Below are 15,538 nucleotides of genomic sequence, written 5' to 3'. Positions count from 1 at the left end.
GGCTTGCATTATTCATGTTCATCCCCCATGGTGTCTTTCACATATCAACCCCTCAATGAAACCAGAAGCCAGGAAGCAAGAAATTAAACTGAAAAAGAAAACCTGGCTGGGTTCATAAATGTTTGGGGCTGCAAAAAACACTTAAAAAAAAAAAAAAATTCAGTGATCCCAGACATGCAACCCCCATTCTCCCCTGCCCACCCCCATTAAAAAAAAAGAAAAAGAAAAAAGAAACATTACCTAGACCCAGGAAAATGACATGACTTGCCCAAGGTCACCCAACGAGTGACAGAAGAAGTATCAGAATTCAGAGCTCCTGAATCCCAATGCATCAACCCCATCAACAGATTGTTTGCTTCCTGCTCCTTTCTGTCCTCTAACTGGATAATTTTCTTGTTGATAAAGGTTTCCTCAGTAAAGTAATTTCATTATTTTACATATTATTTAAGCTTAAAGCATTTGTGCCACATTCCTGGCCCCACATATAATTTTAGCAAAATTATACTTTTTTTTTTTTTTTTTTAAACCGAAGGACCAAACAGAGACATCAGAGAAACATCTGGTCTGATTCATCAGGGCAGCAGCAACATTTCTATTTATACATGAGCACAGCCCTATCTTTGTAGCTCTCAGCTGTTCCTCATTGCTCAGTATGTTCCCCTTTTCAACCTTGTCTGTCCCTCATCAAGAGAGCATCCTGCATCCTGAGTCTTAAACAAAATCTAATGCGATAAAGGAGAACATATTCCCTATTCTCTAGCAGAGGTCTGAATTTCAAAGGAACTGTTTCTTTCTCAGTCTCTTTGTTCAAGAGCATAGGACAGCAAGCCTCAAGTGGTTGGGTGACTGCCATTTGTTTCACTGTATTCTGGGTACAAAGAAGTTGGATAAAAAACCAAGCTAGGGCATGAGTCAAGTTTGGAAGCAGGTCAGGCAGAAAGAGCGTATTCTAAATGGGGAAACTGAGGTTGATGTAGAGAGCATAAGGAGCACTAACTCTCCTCCAGCAACATTTGAGAGTGGTATAAATTAGAAAATGTTTGATCGTAGGCATTCATCAGTACAAGAAAAGCTTAGGAATCTTCCTGGGTTTGTTGTTGTTGTTGTTGTTGTTGTTTTTAATACCAGACCCATGTCCCCTAAGAGGAGGTCACTATTTGTACCAACCAATAACAGTATCATTTGGGAAAGCAGTGGAACGGACCAGAGACAAACAGACCTCCACCAGTCATTTCTTCTTGGCAAACACTCCTCCAAAATAATGACCTCACCTCAGCATTCAACTACAGGAATGCAAAAAGAATAAAAACACTCAGATGGAACCACAAGAGCGCCTGACATCAGTGCCTAATTAAAACCTTTAGAGGTCCTAAACACTGAAAATAATAAGGTGCCCACCTCACCCCATGTAATTAAAAAAAATTTTTTTGCCAAGTGTCAGAAAGAGCAAGAAAGTTCTGATTTTTTTCAGTGATGACCACTACAGAACTTGTTTTAGAAATGGCAAACTTCAAACTTTTAAAAATGTTGTACGTGCTTCTGTGTGTTCCTACTTCTGCCAGTGTTCTAAACACATCTTTTGAGTAATCCAGCTCTGTCTGGAATACACAGTACCAACCATCTATTAACTAACACAATCTATGAAGAGGATAATCTTTAGCAAATTAATTTCTGTGTTTCTCTAGTAACTATAGAAAGGCCAACTTACTTCACCCTAGCCAAAGAAAATGATCACTTCCTTAGCTTTGTGGTTCTAGAGTCCTCAAAAGATGCAATAAGAAAAAAAAAAAAAAGCCAAATTATTCTAAAGGAGAGATTTTTAGAGTGATTCCACTGTCCTCATACTACCCTGAGAGCAATATTATAATTGGTCAACTTATGAAGGCTATACTGGCCCATTTTCATTTTGCCTCTGGTATAATCAAGGTGTCGAGACACCGATTATAACAGCCAAAGCCTATTTAAGACTCTTGTGAGCAAAGACATAAAATTCCCAAAATATATCTCCAGTTGCCCGTCATCTAAACATGGATGAAGATGACCATCATAGCACCTGAAAGTCTCACCATTATTGATCGGGGTTGATTGCTAGTATTAAGAATAAAAAATCGGGGCTCCTGGGTGTCTCGGTTAAGTGTCAGCCTTCGGCTCAGGTCATGATTTCAGAGTCCTGGGATCAAGCCCTGAGTTGCATCCGGCTCCCAGTGCAGTGGGAAGCCTGCTTCTCCCTCGTCCCCTAGCCCCCTCCCCCACGCGTGTGCTCTCTCTTTCAAATAAGTAAATAAAATCTCTTTTTTTTTTAAAGATTTTTATTATTTTTTTTGACAGAGAGCGGAGAAAGAGGGAGAGAAAGCACAAGGAGGGGGAGTGGCAGGCAGAGGGATAGGGAGAAGCAGACTCCCCACTGAGTAGGGAGCCAAATGCGGGGCTCAATCCCAGGACCCTGGGATCATGACCTGAGACGAAGGCAGACGCTTAACCGACTGAGCCACCCAGGTGCCCCATAAATAAATAAAATTAAAAAAAAAAAAAAAAGAATAAGAAATCTGGAAAGTTTTATTGGTCATTTCCCCATTGGACATCCTTAGCAAGACAACCAGGGAGGAGCTAGAAGTTTAGAAGCTAGTAGTCAGAAAGTGGGCCATTGGAATTTAAGATTGCAGAGGTGCAGTGTCTGAGTGATGACATGATATGGAAGGTGGTCCTGGGAAGTAGATAACTAAAGTAGAATGGAGGACAAAATCACTAGGGTTAAGGAGTTACAAAAATTGGAAGCTAAGTTATTGAACTCCAGGATGATGGTAGGAGGTGGGATGAAGAGGGCAGCTGTGATTTTAGTCTCAAGGGCTTTGGAGAATGAAAGAAAGCAACCAGGAGGTTGGTTAGTGGCAGGAAGGAGGAGAGTGGTGGAGCTCATCCTTAAGAGAAGGATGAGCCTTTACAAGAGAGTGAAAGAGTGATGGTCTGGAAGTAGCATTGGGCGGTCAGCCAAATGCCACCCCCTGCTTCCTGACTTCCTCTACCTCACAGCAGAAGAAAGAGAATAAACAGCCCCAACTAGAGGAATTTGCAGGGCAAATCTTAGCCTTGAAGTAGGCCCCTTAATTCAAGGCAAGGAGAGTACACTTCTAAGAAGAGATATTAAGAATATAAAGTATTTTATTTGCAATGGAATGATGGTTCCAGGTGGGTCAGTGGAAAGGATGATTAACAATGACAGACACAAGAGATGAGAAAGAGGGGATTCATAGTGATAAGCTGAAGAAGTGAGAAAGTACTAAACCATTAAGGGGAGAAGGGTAAAAGAGAGGATAGAGGACGGGGAGGGGGGTGGGAGGATGCGTTAGCCTGGTGATGGGTATTAAAGAGGGCACATTCTGCATGGAGCACTGGGTGTTATGCACAAACAATGAATCATGGAACACTACATCGAAAACTAATGATGTAATGTATGGGGATTAACATAACAATAAAAAACTAAATATTAAAAAAAAGAGAGAGAGAGAGGATAGAGGACTAGAAGCATTTCCTTTCCAACTGGTGACTAAGAATTATGGGGATGAGAGAGATGGGTTTCAAATATTATACTTTGGTGCATGTTTTTTGGTGCCCGAATTGGATAAAGTTTCTGTCAAAATAGAGAGATGTGGGGCACCTGGCTGGCTCGGTAGGTAAAGCATGTAAATCTTGATCTCGGGGTTATGAGTTCAAGCCCCACATTGGGTGTGGAGATTACTTAAAAATAAAATCTTTTTTTTTTTAAAGGTTTGATTTATTTATTTGAGAGAGAGAGAGAGACAAGCAGAGGGAGAAGCAGGCTCCCAGCCGAGCAAGGAGCCCAATGTGGGACTCTATCACAGGACCCTGGGATCATGACCTAAGCTGAAGGCAGACGCTTAACAGACTGAGCCACCCAGGCATCCCTTAAAAATAAAATGTTAAAAAAAAGAGATGTGATGAGGGCTGCAACAGGACAGTTCATAAGCCATGTCTTCTGCTCTGTGTGTCTGTGTTTGAAATGGTAGCAACAAGCCTATTTAGAACAAAATTTCTTTCCAAGTTTGTGATTCAGCAAAGGGGCCATTTCTCCATTTCATGAGAATTCAAATCTATCGATCTCTTTGTCTTATTCCTCGACGCTGAGTTCCAAGCCCTGCCTGGGACTAATGATTGCCCATCCGAAATATTCACACTTGTCTCTTCCATTCCCTTGCATCCTGTCCTGCTGCATCAGCTCTGGATCATTCCCACAATCTCTCTTCTTCCGCTCCTCCTTCTCAAACAGCTGAGAAAATCACATACTCTAGACTCTTATGCTGCTACAGATTCAAGCTCAACTGGCCCCTCAGAGACTCCGTCATTCCCTTAGTTTGTCTTTGGTCAGTTCCCTCTCCTGTTCTGTTCAGTAAATCCACCTAATCATTGTTTCTCTCCACAAGACTTAGTCAACTCCCAGTTCTCATTCCCAACAAATGTTTCTGCCTATGGAGGCCACTGAGCAAGACCTCCTTCAAAATCCCCACCCCTCCACCACTTTTTCCTTCAGCTTTAAGGATCAGTGGTTCCTCATCTTTTTCAAAAGCCAAACCCTCTCACCGATTTCAGGGCTGAAGCAATTATTTTCCCTCTTTTTTTTCTTTCAACCACACTTTTTCAACATTGGCTCCTTTCTTCAACTTAACGTATTAATCTCTCCCATATAATCAAAAAGCTCCCCACCAATGAAGTGCACCAAACTCTGCAACTTTCTTTGAAATGCATCCAAAAAATAAGATGGATTGATGGATGGATAGACGGATAGATCCATAATAAACCAAATATAGCAAAATCCTCTTTGTAGAACATAGGTGGTGAATACATAGATGTTCACTGTACAATTCTTCCAACTTACCTGTATGTTTAAAAATTTGTCATAATAAAAATGTTGGGGGGGGCTCCCAAATCAGCAGCCTCCTTAAGTCACCATCAAATCTTCTTCCTTTTTCCATCTGAACTTTTTGAAAAATAGATTATACTCACTGTCTTCACTACCTCTTCACCTCCCAGTTACTATTTTTAATACAGATCTTTAAAAAAGAGATAGAATGTTGTAAATATAGCGAAGTCCTCTTTATACATCACCCAATCCCTTTCTCTCCTGGGTAATAATAATATGTCACGACTGTTCTGTTGGTATGTATCTTTCCCATGCATGCACATGAGTGTAAGCAAATCCTTTGATGAGTTTTTCTATTAATGTTTGATTTGTCGTCATGAAATTGTCATATACATAATATATCCTAGAATTTCTTTTTGCGGTCAGTATTGTGCTTTTAAGATTTATCTGTTACTGGGTCTGTTACTGCTTCACAGATCTAGTCCACCCATTTTTTTTTTTTAAAGATTTTATTTATTTATTTGACAGAGACAGAGACAGCGAGGGCAGGAACACAAGCAGGGGGAGTGGGAGAGGGAGAAGCAGGCTTCCCACTGAGCAGGGAGCCCGATGTGGGACTCGATCCCAGTACTCTGGGATCATGACCTGAGCCGAAGGCAGCCGCTTAACAACTGAGCCACCCAGGCGCCCTCCACCCATTTTAACTGCTATATAGTTTTACACCATATAAATAGTCCACTATTAATTTACACATTCCACTACGGATGGTTGTTTCCAATTTTATGATTGCAAACAATAAAGCAGTGACCATCCTTAAAGCAATTTTCCTGGGCATATGTGTAAGTGTTTCTCTAGATATATGTCCAGAAATTGAATTACTATATAGTAAGGTACACACTTATTCCATGCTACAAAATATTGGCAAATTGCTGTCCATGATTGTTGTGCCAATCTACTGTTCATCAGTAGAATATAAGAGTTTCTTCACATCCTGACCAATATTACACATTATCAGATTTTTAAATTTTACCATTCTCATATGTATAAAAAGCAATCCAGTTTTACATTTTGCATTTTCCTCTAGAGAGTTTAGGCATCTTTGCATATGCTCTTGGCAATTTGTGTTTCACTTCTACGAATTGCCTATTCACATGCCTTGATGATTTTTTTTCTATTGCATTTTTGTCTTTTTCTTATTGATTTTTTAAAGTTCTCTCTCCATATTTGCTGTGTCCTAATCTTTGTTCAGTTATTTGAATTGCAAATATTTTCTAGCCTTATCTTTTAACATTGTTTATGGTATTCTTACTGAAATAGAAATTTTATTTTTAATTTATCATCTTTTTTGTTTATGGTATAAGTTTTTCATGTCTTAAGAAAGCCTTCCCTACTTGGAAGTAATGAATGTATTTTCCTCTATTATCTTCTGAAAGCTTGACTATTCTGCCTTTCACATTGAAGTCTTTACTTCACTTGATATTTATTTATGTGTACAGTGAGAAGGATCTAATTTTTCCTTATATGGATAGCCAGTGGACCCAGGACCATTTATTGAATAGTCCAGCTCGTCCTTTTTGCTTTGTACTTTCACTTCTATCATATACCAAGATCTCTCATATGTGTAGCTCTCTGTCTTATTTAATTGGTCTAATTGGTCCATTTATCTCTTTATGCTTTAGTACCACACTGTGTTAATTTCTATGTTAATTTCCACCTCTTCTTCTTTTTCTTTTTCAGAGTTGTTTTGCCTATTCTTAGCATGAAGTCTTCCACATGCACTTTATTTTATTTATTTATTTTTTTAAAGATTTTTTTTTTTAAAGATTTATTTATTTGACAGATAGAGACATAACGAGAGAGGGAACACAAGCAGGGGGAGTGGGAGAGGGAGAAGCAGGCCTCCCGCGGAGCAGGGAGCCCGATGTGGGGCTCTATCCCAGGACCCTGGGATCATGACCTGAGCCGAAGGCAGATGCTTAACCAACTGAGCCACCCAGGTGCCCCTAAAGATTTTATTTTTAAGGAATCTCTACACCCAGCATGGGACTTGAACCTACAACCCCAAGATCAAGAGTTGCATGCTCTATGGACTGAGCCAGTCAGGCACCCCTTCCACGTGCATTTTAGAATCAACTGGTCAAATTTCACAAAGCACCCTGTTGGTAATTTAACTGTAAATTTAACAAAATTCTCCTACATTAAAGAGAATTGCCTCTGTATAATATTGAATTTTCAAGAATATGGTATGTCTCTCCTATTTTATATCCATCAACAAAGTTTTATCATCTTTTTACATGGTGGTCTATAAGTGATCTGATGCATCCTTAGTGTTTCAACTTCCACCTGCGTAGAGACGAATTCCAATGCGGTGCCTCCATCTCAGCTCTCTCCCCTCAGTTCTTGTTTATTCTGGCTCATTCTGGCTGTCCTCAGGCAGCTGGGACTTGGCATGTTTATAATAGAGCTCTTCATCTTCTCCATTAAACTAGTTTCTCCTCCTGTAGACACCATCTTAGCTCATGACCTTGTTATCTATATTTGCCATCGAAGAGAGAATTCTTTGATAGTCTCTCTCTTTAATTTCTCAAATCCAATCAATTACCATGCCATTACTATTTAACTTCCTAAACATTGCTTGATCTATTCCTGCCTCTCCATCTTCACTATCCATCTATCCATGCCTCAGATAGGGCTCTCTTCATCTTTTTTTTTTTTTTTTTTTTTTTAGAGATTTCATTTATTTATTTGACACAGAGAAAGGGAGAGAGAGAGAGCACAGGTAGGGAGAGTGGCAGAGGGAGAGGGAGAAGCAGATTCCCCGCTGAGCAGGGAGCCCTTGCGATGTGGGGCTGGATCCAAGGACCCAGTTATCAAGCCCATGAGCTGAAGGCAGATGCTTAACCAACTGAGCCACCCAGGTGCCCCACTCTTCATCTTTTCCCTAGACTAGAACAGCAGTTTGCTAACAAGTCTCCTTTGTTTTGTCTGCCTTAAATTTGGTACAACCACAGATGCTACAACCCTTTTCCACAGTCACTGAAGTAATTTACTTAAAAATCTTGTCACGCCACTCCTCTGCCTTAAAACCCTCTAATGTTTGTCCATTGCAGACAGGATGGTCTACTCTTTTTTTTTTTTTAAGATTTTATTTATTTGGGGTGCCTGGGATCAAGCCCTGCATCGGGCTCCCAGCTCAGCGAGGAGCCTGCTTCTCCCTCTCCCTCTGCCCGCTGCTCTGCCTACTTGTGCTCTCTATCTCTCTGTCAAATAAATAAAAAATCTTTTTAAAAAAAAAGATTTTTTACTTATTTATTTGAGAGAGAGCGAGTGAGCACAAGCCGGGTGAGGGGCAGAGGGAGAAGCAGACTTCCTGCTGAGCGGGGAGTCCAGTGGGGGCTCAAACCCTGGGATCACGACCTGAATTGAAGGCAGACACTTAATGGACTGAGCTACCCAGGCACCCCGGTCTACTCTTCTTTTTTTTTTTTTTTTTAAGATTTTATTTATTTATTTGACAGAGAGAGAGAACACAAGCAGGGGGAGCCGCAGGCAGAGGGAGAGAGAAATGTAGGCTTCCCACTGAGCAGGGAGCCTGACCGTGGGGCTCGATCCCAGAATGCTGGGATCATGACCTGAGCTGAAGGCAGACGCTTAACCCACTGCGCCCCTGGTCTACTCTTTTTAACATAGCAGTCAGAGCCCACCATTGTCTAGCCCTTACCTTTCTCTCTAGCTTCATTTACAACTTACTCTTGCCTTCAGCAACCCAAAACTGCTTGGAGTTTCCTATGTAGCCTATGCATTTTTTTTCCTTCACAACTTTGTCAATGGTGTCCTTTCTAGAAGGCACATCTCCACTTCCATTCACCTCTCCTACTCCAACCCCAAACCTAATTTCCCTCCCCATCTCTACCTGACTAACTCTTCACATCCTTTGAGATCCAGCTCAGTTGCCAGCTCATTCAAAACACCATCCCTAACTCTGGCAGGCTTAACTAGGTGTCGCTCTTCAATGATCTCATAAATGCTGTGATTATTACCATATCTTGTGCTTACCATACTGCATTGTAATTATTTGTTTATATAACCCCATTGGACTGTGAACTCATCAAGAGAAGTATTTGGGTTTTATTCATTTAAAGTTCAAGAACCTAGTAGAGTATCTGGCACATAAATATTTGTTGAGTTCAATGAACAAATGATGTACTTGAATTGAATATGCTCTTTATAGAAACTTTTTGGTTTTCTATGTATTATTGCTTAAAATTTAGTTTTCACTAGACTTCTCCCACCACATAGAGTTCATAAATTTAATTTTTTGCTCTGGCTAACCAATTCTAGGAATAATAAAAAAAAACAGTGACCTCTCAGTGTGGCTAACATGGTCTAGGTTGGAGTATGGAACCATAGGGGAAAATAGAAACAAATAAAGCAAGATAGAATGAAGAAAGGAGAGTATCCAAATTGGAACAGGCAGAACCTATCATCTCTAATGAGGACTAATACTATGGTAAGGAGTGATTAATATTTATGAGCTGATTCACCTAGTCAGGGGCTCCTGGATTGTTTGCTAAGTGATATCACCTTGAGATTTACATAAGCTTATCTGGAAACCCCATCCCATGTCTGAGGGGAAAACCAATGCTCTCCCCCAACTCCCTGCAGCTTTTCTGAGCTCTCCATTCTCTTGGTAACCTCAGGGTTTGATTTCTGGCTTCTGTAGAATTCCCATTCTTCACTCTGCATCTTGCAGCTGTTCCTTTATGTTCAATTGGCAGTGACCCAAGGGTGGGTTGCAGCCTCTCTTCCTAAATTTCCCACCTTAAGTTCATGAGAGGCAGCTGTGTGTAGTAGACTCTTCCTGGAGATTCGAAGATAATGCGTGCCACATAGGGGAGCTACTTGGCAAATATGCAACACTCTTCAGTAGCCAATTTAAAACCGAAAACTTGATTTCCTTGCTCTATTTCCACCAACCCAAAGTTAAGCCTCCTGACACTTTGCTCAGTCTTCTTTCCCCATGCTTCCTCCTCAATTACTTTTTCTCTTTTCTTCCTGTATTTCCCAATTTTTTTTTAAAGATTTTATTTATTTGAGAGAGAGCAAGTGAGAGAGAGCATGAGCAGGGAGGAGAGAGAGAGGCAGGCTCCCCACGAGCAGAGAACCCGACATGAGGTTCAGTCCCAGGACCCTGGGATCATGACCTGAGCTGAAGGCAGACGCTTAACGACTGAGGCACCCAGGCGCCCCTTCCCAACTAAATCTTTTATAAAACTTTATGTAGGGGGTGCCTGGGTGGCTCAGTTGGTTGGGCGGCTGCCTTCAGCTCAGGTCATGAATCTGGGGTCTTGGGATCGAGCCCCACGTCGGGCTCCCTGCTCAGTGGGGAGCCTGCTTCTCCCTCTGCAGCTCCCTCTGCTTGTGCTCTCTTGCTCTCTCTCAAATAAATAAATAAAATCTTAAAAAACAAACAAACACCTATGTAAAAGAACACCTTTAATAGTTATTGTTTTTTTTTAAAGATTTTATTTATTTATTTATTAGAGAACAAGCGAGAGAGAAACAGCATGAGAGGATAGAGGGTCAGAGGGAGAAGCAGGCTCTCTGCTGAGCCAGGAACCCGATGTGGGGCTCGATTCCAGGACCCCGGGATCATGACCTGAGCCGAAGGCAGTCACTAAACCAACTGAACCACCCAGGCGCCCACCTTTAGTTATTGTTAACGATCGGTGACTGAACCAGGTGGTACCAAATAGTCACCATCCTGGTGTTCCGGTTGGGACAAAGTAAGCTGTAGTCTTTACAGAATTATTTAGTACTGGACCTTAAAATAGTCTTAATTTAATGCCTTTAAATAAACATTCCTCGGGGCGCTTGGGTGGCTCAGTCGGTAAGCGTCTGCCTTCGGCTCGGGTCATGGTCCCAGGGTCCTGGGATCGAGCCCGACATTGGGCTTCCTGCTCAGCAGGAAGCCTGCTTCTCCCTCTCCCACTCCCCTTGCTTGTGTTCCCTCTCTCGCTGTGTCTCTCTCTCTCAAATAAATAAATAAAATCTTTAAAAAATAAAAAATAAACATTCCTCATATTTGATATACGTATATATAGCCAATCTGAATGGGGTGTTTCTGAGCAACAACAAATATTGACAGTTCCTAAATTTCTGGAATCCCAATGAGATTTTCTGTTTTGTAAAGACTTGAATTCATTCTTTCCACCAAATACTTGTCAAGAGCCTACTGTGGGACAGGCACTGTGATAAATCCTGAAAACTGAGTGGAGAAGAAAAGAGTTCAACTCCCTGCTCCCATGGAGCTTATATTCCAGCAGGGGCCATGGTCAATAGGAAGGAAATAGATAATTATACATTGTTGTAAGTTCTATGAAGATAGTCATCACGGTGAGTTATTGGAGAACAGGGGAAAGAAAGGTTCTCCCAATAGGGTTGTTTGGGAAGTCCTCTCTGAGCCTTGACCTGTCATGAGACCTAAGTGATGAGAAGGAGCCAGAAAAGAAAGGGGGAGAATTGCTAAGAGGCCATTGCAATAGTCCTGGTAAGAGATGATGGTGGCTTAGATTAGGATTGTGGCAGTGGAGGACAAAGGAAGGCAATATAGTCCAGATATGTTTTGAAGGTAGAACTACAGGCCTACCTCGACTTACAATGGGTTTACGTCCCAGTGAACCTGTTGTAAGTTGAAAATATCATAAGTAGAAAATGTATTTAATACACCTAACCCACCAAACATCATAGCTTAGCCTAGCCTATCGTAAATGTGCTCAGAACACTTACATTAACCTACAGTTGGACAAATCATTTAACACAAAGTCTGTCTTATAATAAAGTGTTGAGTATTTTATGTCATTTATTGAACACTGTACTGAAAGTGAAAAACAGAATAGATGTATGGGTACAGGACGGTTGTAAGTGTACTGGTTGTTGACCCTCACGATCACATGGCTGAGTGGGAGCTGTAGCTCGCTGCCCCTGTCCAGCATCATGAGAGAGTTTAGTACCTCTACCACTATCACTAGCCTAGGAGAAGATCAAAACTCAAAATTCAAAGTATGGTTCCTACTGAACACATGCCACTGTTGCACCATTGTAAAGTTGAAAAATCCTAAGTCGAACCATCATAAGTTGGGAATTGTCTGTTTAGTAGTATTTGCTGATGGGTTATATATATATATATATGAGAAAAAGAATCAGGTGAGAAAAAGAATCAGGGATAACTTCTGTGTTTGTGGCTTGGGCAGCTACATAGTTCATTTGACACCAAGATGGAGAAGACTAGAAGAAGAACAGACTTGGGTAGGGAAATATTTTGGACCTATAAATTTGAGATGCCTCTTAGATATTCATGTAAGGATATTGGATATGTGAATCTGGCATCCTGGGAAAGGTTAGGGCTGGAAATATATATTTGGAGCAATCAGCACACAGATGCTATTTAAAGTCACAGAACTGAATGAGCTCTCCTAGGGAGACAGTTATTCTTAGAGAAGAGAGCCCAGGACTGAGCACTGAGGCACTCCAACATTTAGAGGTCAGATGGAGAAATGGAAGACAGAAAATGACTGAGAAGGAGCAGCCGGCGAGGCAAGATAAAGCCAAGAGAGCGTGATACGTCAAAAGTCAAGGAAAAGGTGAGACAGTTAAGTTAGGGACAGAGCCATGCTCATTCTATATGACAAACCCAGTGCAACATTCTGCCCGATCTATAAGCTTTCTGAGCCTGAAGAGACAGGTCAAAAAAGCTTTCTAGGGTCGCCTGGGTGGCTCAGTCGTTAAGCATCTGCCTTCAGCTCAGGTCATGATCCCAGGGTCCTGGGATCGGGCCCCGCATCGGGCTCCCTGCTCAGCGGGGAGCCTGCTTCTCCCTCTCCCACTCCCGCTGCTTGTGTTCCCTTTCTCACCGTGTCTCTGTCAAATAAATTAAAAAAAAATAAAATCTTAAAAAAAAAAGCTTTCTAATAGCAAACCTTCCAGGTTGGGCGGGGGGAGGGGGGGCATTGGCGCAGTGGGTAGAACATGTGATCGATCTTGGGGTTGTGAGTTCAAGCCCCATGTTGGGTGTAGGGATTACTTTAAAAATAAATCTTAAGGGGCGCCTGGGTGGCTCAGTCGTTAAGCGTCTGCCTTTGGCTCAGGTCATGATCCCAGGCTCCTGGGATCGAGCCCCGCATCGGGCTCCCTGCTCCGCGGGAAGGCTGCTTCTCCCTCTCCCCCTGCTTGTGTTCCCTCTCTCGCTGTGTCTCTGTCATATAAATAAATAAAATCTTTAAAAAATAAAAATAAATAAATCTTAAAACAACAACAACAACAACAAACCTTCCCGGAAAGGTTTTATAACCTAACAGGGGGTCTGAAGAGGCAGCAGTTAAGGGCATTTGCCTGTGGTATGGGTCTTCAGGCTTGTGATTGATCACAGGAGCGGTACGCAGTGGGCAAGTGACTCCAGTCTGCCTTAATTTCGTGTTGGCATAAATTTTTTGGCTGATTCTTAGTAGATAATTCGCAAAGATTTTTGTGATGAGAACAAAGTGTAAAGGCATGATTATAAAATTAGTATGGGAGTTTCACAATTTCCATGGTAAAAGCAGGATCATCTTTGTTCATTTGTGCCTAATTTTTTCTCACAGAAGGCACTAGATCACTAGGAATAAAAAGCGGTGCCTCTTTGTCTTCCAGTCCCATGTGGCGAAGTCCGGCTCCCAACTGAAAGGGGGAGCATCAATGGGAAGAAACAACTTTTCATCTTATCTTACACTAAACAGCACTGACATTCTGGAAACCATTCCTTTGATGGCAAGTCCTGTGCCAATGTCGGGCTACAGCCATTTTGATACAGCCTGTTTCGTTAGAGTCAATTTGCTGACACACAGCTTTGACACAGTCATTTTGATGCCAGGAACATCTTGATGTGGCCGCCTTGAAGTGGCTGTTTTGATATGGGAACATTTTGACTCTGCCTAAAAACAAACCAATAAACTTTTCACTCAGAAAACATGATTACCAAGTAATGTGCATCGACGGATCTCCTCCCCCATTTCCCGGAGCTCCTTCTTACCCCCTCCCCCCAACAGGAGAAGCCAGACTGCAGAGGTGGATGGTGGAAACCTTGAGTGGAAAAAAATCACCATGAGGGAGGGAGAAGGCTGGAACAGTGGACCCAACTCAATAATACAACCTAAGAGAGAGAAACATAATTTTGTTTGTGAACCCATCCTGACTCAGCCTTTTAAAAAAGTCAGTGCATCTCTATGGCATTGAAGGGGGTAGAGAGCACCCCAATCCCCTCCCAAGAGGTTGCAAGAGCTATGCCATGACCAGGCATTTCTTTTTCTTTTTTGTTTTAAACAAGAGAAAACCAAAAGATTTATTTATTTATTTTTTAAGATTTTATTTATTTATTTGAGACAGAGAGAATGAGAGAGAGAGCACATGAGAAGGGGGAGGGTCAGAGGGAGAAGCAGGCTCCCTGCCGAGCAGGGAGCCCGATGCGGGACTCGATCCAGGGACTCCAGGATCATGACCTGAGCCAAAGGCAGTCGCTTAACCAACTGAGCCACCCAGGTGCCCCAAACCAAAAGATTTAATAACATGTATATGTCCTACATACATGGGAGATACCTAGGAAAACGAAATAATTTTAATCAGGCATTTCTTGGACAGGACACACATCATTGAATGAAGGGTAGTACCATTGAGCGGGGAGATTAAAAAGAACCACGACCCTGAACACCCAAACAGGAGGCAGCAACCCCAGGCTGCCAAGCAACAGATGTGGGCCTAGAAGAATCAGATGGTTGGGTTGATCCAGGGGTGATATTTTGTTACTCAGGTGTAACTAGACAATAGAGAAGAGAAAGCAAAATGCCTTGGGCTCCTTGTCCCATTCATATTATCAGGGATCTATTATCAAGTGTCCTATTAGTTGAATGGAGACTATAAATTGACCTCCTCTAGGTAAATTCTTTTTCTAAGAATTCTCTTGAAGCACTAATAAAACTGAAATACTTACTCTGGGAAACCAGTTAAATCATTAATATGAGTAATGGTATAATTTCTCCAGTACTAGGTGTTCATATCATTTCAGCTTGTGAAATAAAATATTAAATATTTTCAAAAGATGAATCTCTATTTCTGCCACCAATATTCCTTTAAAGACTTAAAATGTTATTTAATTGATTTGAAGATGTACATGGAGGATACTGCATGATATATAATGTGAAAATCTACAGAGCACATGAAATGTTTCCTGGAAATACAAATTTCCCCTCTCCCAAAACCCACCTTTTATTTCAAGCATTTCCTATTTTGTTTTAGTTCCAATCCCTTCCAAACCCTCTGATTTCAATTTAGGTCAGCAGATATGTATTAAATACTACCACATGCCAGTCATTTTGCTCAGCACTACAGGGAACGAAAATATAAGTATGAATAAGAAATAGCCTCTGCTCTCAGGGAATATATTGGCGGAGATTAGGCTTGACTATAAATAAAATACAAAACAAATAGCGTTAGCACTAGGCACGCTTATGCTTTTAAATATCATCTGATAAATTTGGGATGCCATAAGCTGGCATAATAAAAATGATTTGGGACCACAATGACTGGAGCAATTAAACCCTACTGGGAGAAAGAAAGAGAGAATGGCCTTTA

This window comes from Halichoerus grypus, chromosome 7, assembly GCF_964656455.1.
Source record: "Halichoerus grypus chromosome 7, mHalGry1.hap1.1, whole genome shotgun sequence".
Taxonomy (NCBI): Eukaryota; Metazoa; Chordata; class Mammalia; order Carnivora; family Phocidae; genus Halichoerus; species Halichoerus grypus.
The sequence above is the reverse complement of the archived record's forward strand: the minus strand, read 5'-3'. Positions refer to the sequence as shown.